This window comes from Coenobita brevimanus, chromosome 25, assembly GCF_032717465.1.
Source record: "Coenobita brevimanus isolate Jiangsu-jjx chromosome 25, ASM3271746v2, whole genome shotgun sequence".
Classification (NCBI taxonomy): Eukaryota; Metazoa; Arthropoda; class Malacostraca; order Decapoda; family Coenobitidae; genus Coenobita; species Coenobita brevimanus.
This window is the reverse complement of record NC_136978.1, coordinates 3,508,757-3,522,492: the sequence shown is the minus strand read 5'-3', so window position 1 is coordinate 3,522,492 and position 13,736 is coordinate 3,508,757.

The window sequence follows — 13,736 nt, the reverse complement described above, 5'->3', positions numbered from 1 at the left end:
GTGTAAACTGAACTAACCTCCCTATCACCGAAATCAGGATGGTGAACTTGGAAAAGAGGAAGCTTCAACCTGCAGTCTATGGAGGTCACGTTCAGATAAACCTGAGACTGCAACTACTACTACTACTCCCACCACCACCACCACTTCTACTACTACTGTACTACAGTACCAACCGCTGATGGTGGTGCAGCACTGCTACTACTACTACTATCATTACTACTACTACTACTACTAGCATAACCGACGTATGCTCGTTCGGTTATGAGGGCTCCCTATAAACACTTCCCTTAAGTTTCTACTTCTTCCTTATCAGTTTATTTATCCATATGTACCCTCGTATGTCATTAATGCTAAGTCTAAATTGGAATGACTGATATAATACACAAGAGAACATTTAGGTGTGAAATGCAAATTGTAGGCACGGAAGAGAAATCGCTGAGAAAGTCGTCCTTTTGCGGTTTATTTCACGTATAGGCCTACTGTAGGCTACTGTAGAATTACATCCCGTCCGTAGCACTTCTTCATGGCTACAGTTCTTTCACTGTAGCTTGTGTTCAGATTTCCGTCCTTTTGTATCTTATTTCACGTAGCTCAGACAGAGGAATAGGTCTACATAAGGCTCTGAATCCTTCCCATAGCACTCTCATGACCAGCATCATATTTTTGAGTTGATCTGTTGTTTCAGTTTAGCACTCTGCATGGAGGGAGGGCGATTTTATGTCGTTAGAGTAAAAGGAGTAAAGCATTCTTTTCTAATGTCATGTTACAACGCATCATTCAAAATGGGGAGATGGTTATGTTAGGCCAGGTTTGAGTAAAAAGGGTATAGAAATCCTTCTATTACGGAACTACGTTGGGTACATAGAGACGAGTATACCTTTCATGATTTCTGGTGCTGAAGAGGGACGCCTTCATGTGGTGGCACCAATATGACCAGACAGCTCCAATGACCACGTAACCAGAGATGCATTTCTACTTCGTAAGTTGCGTTTCACGGAAGAGATAAGCGCAGCGTGTGAGGCGGTTTGTGGAGTGAGGAGGAGATGCAAGGGTGTGCAAGGGACAGCATGGTGGAATGATGAGGTGAAACGAGCTGTGGAACAAAAGAAGAAGGCATATGGTGAATGGTTGGCGAGTAGAGGTAGGGGAGAAGATGAGAGAGAGAAGAGAGAGGTATATGTGAGCAGGAGAAGGGAGGTTAAGAGACTGGTGAAGGAGAGTAAGAAGAAAGTGGATGAAGAGTTTGGGAGGAATCTGAGTGTGAAATGGAGGGAGAGTAAGAAATTGTTTTGGAAGGAGGTAAAGAAAGTAAGGCAGTGTGAAAGGGGAAATAGTAGGGGAGTGAAAGATAGGAATAATAGATTGTTGGTGGAGAAGAGAGAGAAATTGAGGAGATGGAAGGAGCACTTTGAGGATTTGTTGAATATAGAGAGTGAGAGCAGTGTGAGTATAAGTGGTTGGGGAATGGCTGGGAGAAGAAGAGATGAGAGGAGGGAGGAAGAGATCAGTAGGTCGGAAGTAGTGGAAGCGATGAAGAAGATTAAGCTGGGAAAGGCCCCAGGAATTGATGGAGTGTGGTGAAATGCTTAGGTATGGGGGTGAGATTGTTGTGGAGTGGATATGGAAGTTGTGTAGATTGGCTTGGGAAGAGGGAAGGGTTCCAGAGGACTGGAAATCAGGTATAATTGTTCCTCTGTACAAAGGAAAAGGGGAGAGAGAAGTATGTGGTAACCATAGGGGTATTTGCCTTCTTAGTGTGACTGGTAAAATATATGGTAGAATACTCATTGATAGGGTTAGGCATATGACAGAGGAGCTAGTTGGAGAAGAACAGGGGGGATTTAGGAAGGGAAAAGGGTGTGTAGATCAGATATTTGCTCTAAGATGTTTAGTGGAGAAGTATCTAGAGAAGGGAAGGAAAGTGTATGCTGCCTTCATGGACTTGGAGAAAGCTTATGACAGAATAGATAGGCAAGGTATGTGGAAGGTATTAAGAATATATGGAGTGGAGGGGAAATTGTTGAGTGCTGTGAAGAGTATGTACGAGGGAGCTAGGGCTACGGTGCGAGTGGATGGTGAGCTGAGTGAGTTCTTTGATCTCAATGTGGGACTGAAACAGGGGTGTGTGATGTCTCCATGGCTGTTTAATATATATATGGATGGGGTTGTAAAGGAGGTGCAAGGTAGGGCAGTGGATGTGGGGGTGGCCCTAATGAATGAGGGTGAGATTTTGAAGCTTCCGGTGTTGCTGTTTGCTGATGATACAGTATTGTTGAGTGAAGATGAATGGGAGTTGCAAGGTTTGGTGAATGAATTTGGGACAGTGTGTAGGAGAAGGAATCTGAAAGTTAATGTAAACAAAAGTAAAGTTATGGTGTTTGAGAGGAATGAAGTCACAGAGTGTGGAGTGAGGTTGGATGTTGAGGATATGGAGAATGTGAGTGCATTCAAGTACTTGGGTAGTGTGATGAGTAAGGATGGAACTCTGGGGGATGAAGTACGTGAAAGGGTACAGCAGGGAAGAAAGGTTGTTGGTACACTGAAAGCAGTGATGAGAAATAGGGAGGTGAGTATGGAAGTTAAGAAGTCACTGCTTGATGGTATTGTGATCCCTACCCTGATGTATGGAAGCGAGGCGTGGACCTTGCAAGAGGGGAACAAGTCAAGAGTGAGAGCAGTGGAAATGAGTTACTTGAGAGGAGCATGTGGAGTGACGTGGAGGGACAGGTTGACGAATGAAGAAGTGAAGGAACGTTGTGGGGTAGATGTGGATGTGGTTGAAAAGATTAGGAGAAATACACTGAGGTGGTTTGGACATGTGGAGAGAATGGAGAATGAAAGACTGACTAAGAGGGTGTATGTAGGTGAGGTGGAGGGAGGGAGAGGGAGGGGTAGGCCGAGGATGAGGTGGAGGGATGGAGTTGAGAGGTATATGAGGGAGGGGGGGGTGAGTTGGGAGGAGGGGAGTCAAATGGTGGGTGACAGAGTGACTTGGAGGCGTTTTGTCTGTGGCCACCCTTTGCGGGATTAGGGCGTCGGGCTATAGATAGATAGATAGAAGTTGCGTTTCTGCCTCATAACAATGGCTCACTGAATTTCATAGGACCTCAAGATGTGAAAGTGGCCTAGGTTTGTCAGATGAAAACAGACTATAGTACTGGCGATGACTGCCTAGTGAAGAGTGATATCTGCCTCCAGCCAACAAGTTTTAAATGACTGTATAGACGCTTTCTTTTCATCTGAGGGAACTGGGTCACTATCACAACTTCCGCAGCTGTGGTTGGATGGAGTTCAGTGAGCATTATTTACTTTGTTTGAAGTAGACACGAATCTGTTTGGCACACAGTCACACCAACCCTCCAATTTGACTACACCTAGCCATAAGCCGAACTGAAAGGGGTTTGGGATCTTTGTCAGATTAAACGCACTCCCCTCCTTATCGTGTACTTAACACCTATCCAAAAGAACCTAACAATCTTTACTTCATTATAACCAGTAGCTTAGCCAGACGTCCAAAAATGGGGAGAGGGGGTGATGGTGGAGCCAAGCCTTATTCTATGTGGGGGGAGGAAGGTGAAATGAAGCCTTATTCTGGGAAGGAAAGTAGAGCCAAGCCTTAAATGGGGAGGGTGGAAGGTAGAGGCAAGCGATAGTTTGGTTGGGGGGAGTTAAACCAAGCCTTATTTTGGGGGAAAGACGGGGCCAAGCCTTACAAGGGGGAAGAGGGAGGGGGGACCCAAATATTATTCTGGAAGGAAGATGGAACCAAGCCATATTCTGGGAGGATGAGGGGAAGGTGGGGCCAAGCCTTATTCTAAGGATGGGGGGGAAACGTGAGGGCAAGCATTTTTGTTGGGGGAAAGGGGAAAGTGGGAGTCAAGACTTTCCCGGGGGGGAGGGGGAGGACGGGGACCAAGCCATATTCTGGGGGTGGGGGGAAGGTGGGAGCCAAACGTTATTCCGCGGGGAAGGCAGTACCTAAACCTTATTCTGAGGGGTTGACCCAAGCCTTATTCTGGGGGAAAGGCGGGAACCAAGTCTTATGGCCGGGGGGGAGGGAGTGGTGCACAGTGTGCGCACATTAAATAACATGAAATTTCAAATGGGGGTCAATGGAGAGGGGAAAGTATGTGACTGGCGGGCCGGGTCCTCCTCACCATAGCTACGTCAGTAATTAAAACTCCACCCAAACCCTCCACCTCATCTTCGGTTTTCCTCCCCGTCTACCTCACTTACATACAATATCGTATCATTATCCCTTCAATATGACCTAGGGTTTCGTCATTTTTCAGATTGAGAGAAAATACACTCAATCCTTTCCCTAACACTTCCGTGTGACCAGTTTCAAATTCTAGTGCTAATCTGTCTTTATAAGTCAGCATTCAAGATGATGGCAATTTTGGGCCAGGTTAGTCAGACTTTCAGTCTGTTTTACCCACACGGTCAGACCAACTCAGGGTGCGTCTGACACTTTCCGGCGGTGATGTGCACAATCTGGAGGGGGGAGGGGGCTAAGGAAAAGAAAAAAAAAGGCGAGGGGAGGACCACACCCCATGCTGTATACTAATGGAACTACCTGACGACGATGACACAATGACACTTATGTCGGAACACTTAGTTTTAGGACTTTTGAAACCTTTTCTTTCTTTTACTGTAATTACAGGAGCTCTGAGAGAGAGAGAGAGAGAGAGAGAGAGAGAGAGAGAGAGAGAGAGAGAGAGAGAGAGAGAGAGAGAGATGCCATATATATACACACACACCGGTAAGTAACATTTATAAACCCTTTCAGTACGAGAGGTCTTTCTTAAGCTGAACGAAACTGTCTGCAAATAGCAAAAATAAAATAACGGATAGTTAGATTAACTGAGGTACAGTTAGGTTAATTCAGGTATAGTTAGGTTCAGGTAAATTTAGGCAGGCTATAGTTAGGTTCAGGTTAATTCAGGTATAGTTAAGTTCAGAGTAATTCAGGCACAGTTAAGTTCATTAAGGTACAGACTGGTTGGTTAGGCTTCAGTTGGTTCCATTAAGATCGCTTCTAAATCATCTTGATGACTTCAGAATGATCCCGATGGCATCAGAATTATCATGGTGATTTTGGGATGATCTTGGTCACTGCTGGATCATCCTGATGGCTTCAGGCTCATCTTGGTGGCTTCAGGATGATCCTAGTTACTTCAAGATGATCCTGGTGAAATCAGGTTGATTCTGGTTACTTCAGGATGTTCCTGGTGATCCTGGTTGGGCTTCAGGATGATCCTGATGGTTTCATAATGATCCTGGCGACTTCAGGATAATTTTGATGACTTCAGATGATCAAGGTGACCAGGATGATCCTACTGACTCCAGGATGATCCTGGTCACTTCATGATGATTGTGGTTACTTCAGGATGATTCTGGTGGCCTCAGGATCACTCTGATGACTTCCAGATCATACTGATGGCTTCAGGATCATTCTAATGATTTAAGGATCTGTCTAATAACTTCAGGATTATTTTGGTCGTGGGTTCAATTAAATTGATGTGGCTGTATTTTTATTTTATTTTATTTATTTATTTATTTATTTTTGCTGTCTTTTTGCTGCCATCAGCTTTCCTGAGATCCTACCTCGGAAATATTGTACTGGTCGCGCGTAACGCTCACAAAACCGTATATTTTGCGTAAATAAGACGTAGGTTGGAAAATTCAAGGGGGTTGAAGTCTCCGTATTTCCTTCGATATAATTTTTATTTCTTGTTGCCGCCAGCTTCAGGGAGATTCATAGATCACAGAACTTTTATAACTAGTACCTATTATGGTCATATTAGTTTATTTTGGGCTTGTATAAGGGTAAGTCGTTGGCATACGTAGAGTTGCAGCGCGTTAGATGCTGATTTGATTATCTGGAGGAGCGATGAGTAGAACACATAAATTTCTCTCTAAAGGGGAGATGAGGGAAGTTGATGGGATGGTAAGCGGAGGAAGAGAAGGGGGATAGATGAGGAGGAAGATGTGATAGCGGTAAGGAGAGGAGGAGGAAGGAACTAGGTATATATATATATTTTTTTATTCATGCAAACCCAGTGTCACGGCCTTCCCTCCCAGTTTGTTTACACGTCTCAATAATGCTTAAATAATTAAAACGAAAAAAAGTCAGTATATTACAAATTTTAACATCGAAAGTTGATAAGCATATAATTTTGATGAGGAAATTTTTATACCTATAGATTTCTTCAAGCTCTCGCTACCTAACCAGCCCAAGAAGCCGCTGTCCGTTTCGCTGAAGATAGCTTGTATTAACTAACAAAGAAAATTAAAGCGGCAGTGTAGCGTCTAATTCGAGCATGGAATTATCTTAGATATGTACTAGACTTATGTTTAGGTGGATCAACTAGAGTACAGGGATATAAAATAGTGAAGTGATGTTAATCTCGATATTCCTCACATGGATTGGGACACGCCAAGGACGTCTTCAAAAATTGGCGCAATCCGAGAGGTGACGTCATAGCGAGTGGGAGTATGGGTAAGTTCGCTCCTGGTATCTCACTTTTTTTCGCCTGTATTTCGTATTTTTTGGTATATAATCTTATTCTCTTATATTATATAAAGTGTTCTAGTGCAGCGCAGGTAAATGATTTTTTTTTCTTTTGCTGTTTACCGGAAAAAAAAAAAAATCTTAGTGTGACGGACAAGCATTCCTGGAAGATTTTCAAAGCCTGAATATCAGTTATATTACTTTACTTTCTTGTTTATTCGGATTAAGTGAATTTATATAGTACCGAAGAGTTATGATTATGTTCGATGACCTGACCGAAATGAAGTGGCAAACCCATTCGCGTTTTTGTGATGCGCGTTACCTTCAGACGATTTTTTTTTTTTCCGATTCGATATGCAGCCTGAGTTTTTAAAAATTATACCCAACTAACGGAGACTGACGTTTTATAGTTTGATGCGTGCCTCGTCTAAACGATTTTTTTTTTTTTTCTAAAAAGCCTTCCAATGGGGGCTTCTTTCTTTTTTTTTTTTTTTTTTTCCCATTTACATTGGGCAAATTTTGGGAACTATACCCAACTAACGATTTTTAAACTAGATTTTTCCAGTTTCCTTTAAAAGTTTTTTCGGAATTAGGCCAACACCCAGGTACCGGAAATTGATTTGTGTGTTAAGATTGTTCCTACTTCTTACGCTGACTTGTTCTCTTTAAATTTTTGGACTTTCACTCAAGTAACGGAGACGTTTCCTTCTCGGTAAATGAACTGATTTTCTCTTGTTTCCTTTGCAGCTAATGAACTGATTTTCTCTTGTTTCCTTTGCAGCTAATGAACTGATTTTCTCTTGTTTCCTTTGCAGCTAATGAACTGATTTTCTCTTGTTTCCTTTGCAGCTAATGAACTGATTTTCTCTTGTTTCCTTCCCAGCTAATGAACCGATTTTCTCTTGTTTCCTTCCCAGCAAATGAACTGATTTTCTCTTGTTTCCCTTGCAGCTAATGAACCGATTTTCTCTTGTCTCCTTTGCAGCTAATGAACTAATTTTCTCCTGTTTCCTTTCCAGCTAATGAACTTCTCTTGTTAAGATTTTTGTTTCCATGGTTACCGTAATAATTTGGAATTACACCCAAATAGAGACTTTTGTTGTTTCCTTTCGTAAATTTCCGGAATTACAGCCAAAGGATTTTACTTGTTTTTCAGAATTTACCCAACAAACAGTGATTTCCTCCTTTTAGATTATTTTGCTGTTTCCTTACATATATACCTGTACATATATTTTTAGCGATACAGTACTGTAATGAAACGGATGTTTTATTATCTATCTATCTATCTATAGCCCGACGCCCTAATCCCGCAAATGGTGGCCGCAGACAAAACGCCTCCAAGTCGCTCTGTCACCCACCATTTGACTACCTTCTCCCCAACTCACCCCCCCCCTCCCTCATATACCTCTCAACTCCATCCCTCCACCTCATTCTCGGTCTACCCCTCCCTCTCCCTCCCTCCACCTCACCTACATACAACCTCTTAGTCAGTCTTTCATTCTTCATTCTATTATTATTACCAGGAGGATGGAGGGTGAGAGACTGACGAGGAGAGTGTATGTGAGTGAGGTGGAGGGGGGGAAAGGGAGGGGGAGGCCGAGGATGAGATGGAGGGATGGGGTAGAGAGGTATATGAGAGGGGGGTGTGGGGTTGGAGCAGGGCAGTGAAATGGCGGGGGAGAGGGCGACGTGGAGGCGATTTGTTTGTGGCCACCCCGTACAGGATTGAGGCGTCTGGCAATAGACAGACAGATAGATTATTACCAGGGCACTGTTACCACTACTAGTATTACTACAACTACTACTACTGCTAGATTACTTTTACTACTACTGCTACAACTGTTACTGCTGCAACACCTACTACTACTACTACTACTACTACTAGTACCACTATTACTACTACTATGATGACAACTGTGACAACTATTACTGCTACTGCAGCTCCAGCTACTAATGTTACAGTTACAACTACTGCTACTGTTATTGCAGCTACTACTGTACAGATATACTGCTGCTTTCACAACCACTACTAACCTACTGCTATTACTAACTTCTGTTACTTTATTTAATGCTGAAAGATCAGGTGTATTGAAGTCATTATTTAAAGGTATATCTAATTATAAAATACTGTACAGGTATTAAAGTGAAGGGAGGTTACAAGCACAATCGAGTTGGGAGAGGAAGCCTTTCCAGTGAATGCCTGATGATTTTACTCAGCAGAGTGTTAATACTGGTATCATTAGCTCTTTCATGGCCAAGACAGTTTTGGTATTATATTCCAGTATTGTATTTCATTAAACAGCAGACGATTTTTGTCAGCTGAGAGTTCTGATACTTGTAGGCATATCATTTTATAGCTAGGACAGGTCCAGTACTTCATTCCAGTATACTGTATACGCATAATTGGTACCAAGTTTAGTGTGTGATAACAAAATTGTGCAATAATGAAAGCACAGAACCTATGGAATTTAACCTAAATGGTACTGGGCACACAATATGCAAACTCAAATTTTCTCTCTTTGCACGTTTATATCCACTAAATACATATACCTGTACACACATGCACACACATACACGCTGCTTAGTGTGCTACCCCTTCCTACCCATGATGTAAATAGATGAACCATCCCAGCGGGCAGATACTAGCTATTGTGTTGAAAGTATAAATTGGTTGTTGAACTTTTCTCCCTATCACTCATTAGTGACCTACTGTAGGTATTCATGTATTAGCAATCCTTACCTTCATTTAGTTCATGTCAGTAGCAGTTCAGAAGGTAATAATGGATGGCTTTTTCAAGACTGAGTAAATACTTTGTACTGCACTAGAGACTTTATGCTCAGTTTTCTTATTCTATTTTATTTTTATTTCCTTATTCATTTTTGCTTACAGAGGGATGGATTGTAGTTGCTGTACTTCCATTTCTTGATAAAAATTGCAGCTGAAGACATTAAGATCCCAGCAATCATTAATTAACCCATTAGCTCCCAGGGTTCCTGCATGAGGGATTTTGCTGGATGGATACTAAGTGTACCGCCCTTCACCCATTGGCTCATAGTCGCGAAGCTCATAGGTCCCTACCCTGGGGTTCCCTTCCTTATTAGCCCTTGAAAATGCCCAATTTCATCCTAGGACCTTGGGCAGAAGTGGGTTAAAGAAACTGGCAGATTTGTCAGTGTTTAACCCATAAGCTCCCAGAGTTCCTGCATTAGGGATTTTGCTGGATGGGTACTAAGCGTACTGCCCTCTGGCTGTCGGCTCATAGTCGCGAAACTCATAGGTCCTTACCCCAGGGTTCCCTTCTTTATTAACCTTTGTAAATGCCCAGTTCTGTCACATATTGAGGTCACTGGGTGGGAAATGGGTTAAATTTTCATGGACATGAATACATTACTTGGGCATTATATTTGTACAGGTTGTCTTATATAAGTAACTTACCAAATAACTTTTGAGTTTAAGGGGAGACTATGTTAAACTATTGAAAAATTGATGTTTTACTCAACTTTCTTAGCAAATAATATTTTTCAAAATGGATATCATGACAGGTGCTTCTTGTCGTATGACACATGTCCGCACACCTTGTTTCCATGAGACACAAGTGAATATTTTATTTTTTCTCATATTACTTTTAATAATTGGGCTCTTTCCAATCTCACACATTTTGATCTTGTGAATATGATGCTTTCTGTAAGGTTTAAGAGTGACTGTCAATCTCATTTTATAGGTAATTCCTTGATTCCTGGTTGTGCAAATCCCAGTGCTCAACTGTCAACCACCATCCGGTACTTCCAGTACAGTATTCCAAACTGTATGGTAGCCAAAAGGAAGAATGGATGAGAGCGACTTTTCATCACTGTTCCTCAGATACAAACATCTCCGAATCTGTCATTTTCAGTTTCAAGGTGAGTCTTGTATTGTTTCATTTTAAAGTTAAAATCATGTTTTGTATACATATGAATTGATTTAAGCCAATAGTAGCTACATTTTGAATGAACAGTGAATCCCTTGTGACCACCTGGTGCAAACTGTATTTTTTTCTCATACCTATAAGTTATGTTAATCACAGCTTGTCACACCATATTTGTCAAGGACTTTGAGGGTAATTGCTATGACCAGAATACTGTATGTTGGAACTCTCTGTTGTATGTGTTACCTACAATAATTGGATATTTTTGTGCCCAGTCTACATGCTTTGTTGACCAGTTTTGGCAAGCAGCTTCAGCCATGTAGGCACCCTACTGTGTCCTTAGTTGTCTTTGATATAGAAGGTGTGGTGTGATGCTATTTTACTCATCCCTGCTTTTTTTTTTTTTTCACTATTTGCCAAATTGGTTGCATAATTTATTGTTACGGTACAAAATGCTAAGGTCATTTTTGTTCAGACAAATGTGATAATATGATAATGTCAGTTGAATTTTTACTTCAGTTTAGGCATACGTTTTCCTGATTATTTCAGTCAGTTGTACTGAAATTCATACAGCTTGCGGGCACGCGCATTGATCCAGTGCATCGCAGCCCTACTGGGCTGCTCAGCACTTTCTCCTTTGGAGGCACAAGAAAGTCCATGGAAAATCCCCAATGCATTCCATATAATGTAAAACAAATGGGAACAGTTAGGGATCAAAATATCTCTTAGAAAGTTTTCAGTTGACATTAAATTGTAATGGGCCCATCTGTGACCCATTTGCAACCATCCAGCCAAGTTTCACCAGAATCCTTTTTCCAGTTTGGCTGCAGTACACACACACATACACACACACACACACACACACACACACACACACACACACACATGCATGTACATTTCATGCTGTGGAGGTTGACTCTGTGATTATGGGAAAATGAAGGGCACAGGCACTTCTGGTACGGGGATTTCAGTCAATCATATATTTTAAGGATACTTATATCGTGACCTAGCCACCTGGAGAACAAAAGTGAGCATACCATTACTGCTCCCAAAGTTAGAGGGTTGAGAGAAACAACACAAAGTGTATTAAATATATCGCTAGTGTTTCATAGTACAGTACAGTACAGTATTTACAATTGTAAGACTAATATGGGTTACCAGCATGTTATTTTTACCCCTCCAGGAAAGTGGCATGTTTATTAAATTATTCTCCTTGTTATTTACAGACAGTTTTATTTGGCTTAAGGGTTTTTTTTTTTATTTTTTTTAAACTTTAAGAATTAGATATATCTGTCACTAACTCTTTAGGTTGTTCATTAACACATGATAAGTTTATTGTCAGTTTTGTAAACCCCAGTATCATGCATGTTTATACCTCTTTAGTTCCATGTTTGTCATATTCTTGATATTCCCAGATGGTGTGATTAAGCTTTTTGTGCTGGAGAAGGTGTAGCGTTCATTTACCACTCCATTATGAAGTTGTCTCTTGAGTTTGGTGAAATTGTTTGACAGTAGCGATAGCGAAATGAAAAGATGCCCTCATGCTGAATGGGTTAACTCTTTTTCAGTTCAGAATAAGATAGCTGCAATGCAGGATAAGGTGTCTGTTGTCATTAGTAGCTAGAAATGAATCCATTCTGCATGGGGATAACCTCTTGTAGATTGATCTTGTTACTTCCAGAAGATTGTTTTTGTTGTTGTTAAGCTCTTCAGAGACAACTCTTTAGTGAGAGTGTTAATGAAGGTTATATCAACCTTCCAGTATGCAAAAATCGCTTAGCTGAGTGAAATTGTCAGGGGGTAGCAAGAATAAAGTAAAAATATTTCATTGTGTTGCAAGAGTTAACATTTAGCACAATAATCAGTGAATTATTAGTATGCTAAAAACCCAGTATCCAAGGCAGGGTTAAGAATGGCATAACAGCTTATGTCATTCCGTGTTGAAAATTAAGATCTGTTTTTGCAGGAAGGACAAGGAAAGTGGCAGCCTATGTATATTTTTCCAACAACTACGTAGTTTTCCTTTCGAAAACAAGCATTTTTTTGACTGCTTCATTTGTACTGTGCCTTGTAACTGCCAAAGAGCGGTAAAGAAATGAACAGGGTCAGCAAAGGAATGGATGGGATGGGTTGGAATGTCACCAGGCAGTGGGTCTAGGGTAGAAAAGTATACCTTGTAAAAGTGGGTGCCATAGGTTTAGTGGTTCATGTGCAGTGATGGTTGATTTCAAAATACTTGACCTGCCAAAAATGAGTGTCATAAGGGAAGGTAAAGAATGAGGTTGTGGTGAAAGCAAAAAAATAAATAAAAAATATAAATAAATAAATAGATAAATAAAAAAATAAAATAAGATACGGTCATATCATATCGTTCATAAAGGTTCCAACCTGCTTGCATGTGTCAGCTTTGGTCATCTAATGGCAGCTCTTCATGCTGCTCAATCTCTGGCAGCCTCCCTACTTGATCCATATCTCTGATCCTGAGGTAATTCTGTGATCTTGTCCCAAGTCTTTTGGTCCACCTCTCACAACCCTGCAACCCCCAGTGTTCACACATCTCACCTTCTACAGTACATCCAGTTGTCATCCTCCATTCTTTCAACATGCCCAAACTATCTCAGTCTGCCCCTCCTCATCACAACACCAATACTGTACACTCAAGTCCCATCCTTTCTCCCAAGTTTTCAATCACAATCCTAGCCCCTCCCTCCCTCCAGGCCTTGCATTCAAGGGCACAGTACATAGCCATCTTATCATTGTCATTATAGTACACTTGAGCTGATGAATATCCTCATCATTACTGCCCAGATCTCATTACATAATTAAATAAATAAATAAATGAATAAAGTAAAATCAGTGGGATGAGCTAGAAATCTGGTGATGGTGGATTGCGGTCATGAAGGTGTACCCTGTGAAAGTAAATGATGCGTTAATGGTTTAAGTGCAATGAGAATGCATTTCATTGAGTGCTGCAGCATCAGTAACAAAATAAGCTTGCGCTGGTCTCGTGCTTTGCATCTTGTGACACAGGCGTTATATTTTTGTCACATTAGGGCATAGATTTTAAGTTTTTAGATCTGAACCCTGTGATAATAATTTATTTTGCGGATATTTTAACCCTTTCCTCCACCATGGTACAGTTTGTATCACCAAAATTACCACTAAAAAATGCACGGTTGTGTGAATGGCCTGATGAGAAATGCCTCTAAAACTGACATATGGACATGATTTGAGTTGCAAAATTTATCATCTAAAGTTGCATTTTAACACAAATCACATCACAGAACCCAGAATCAACAAGTTTGAATTTTATAAAC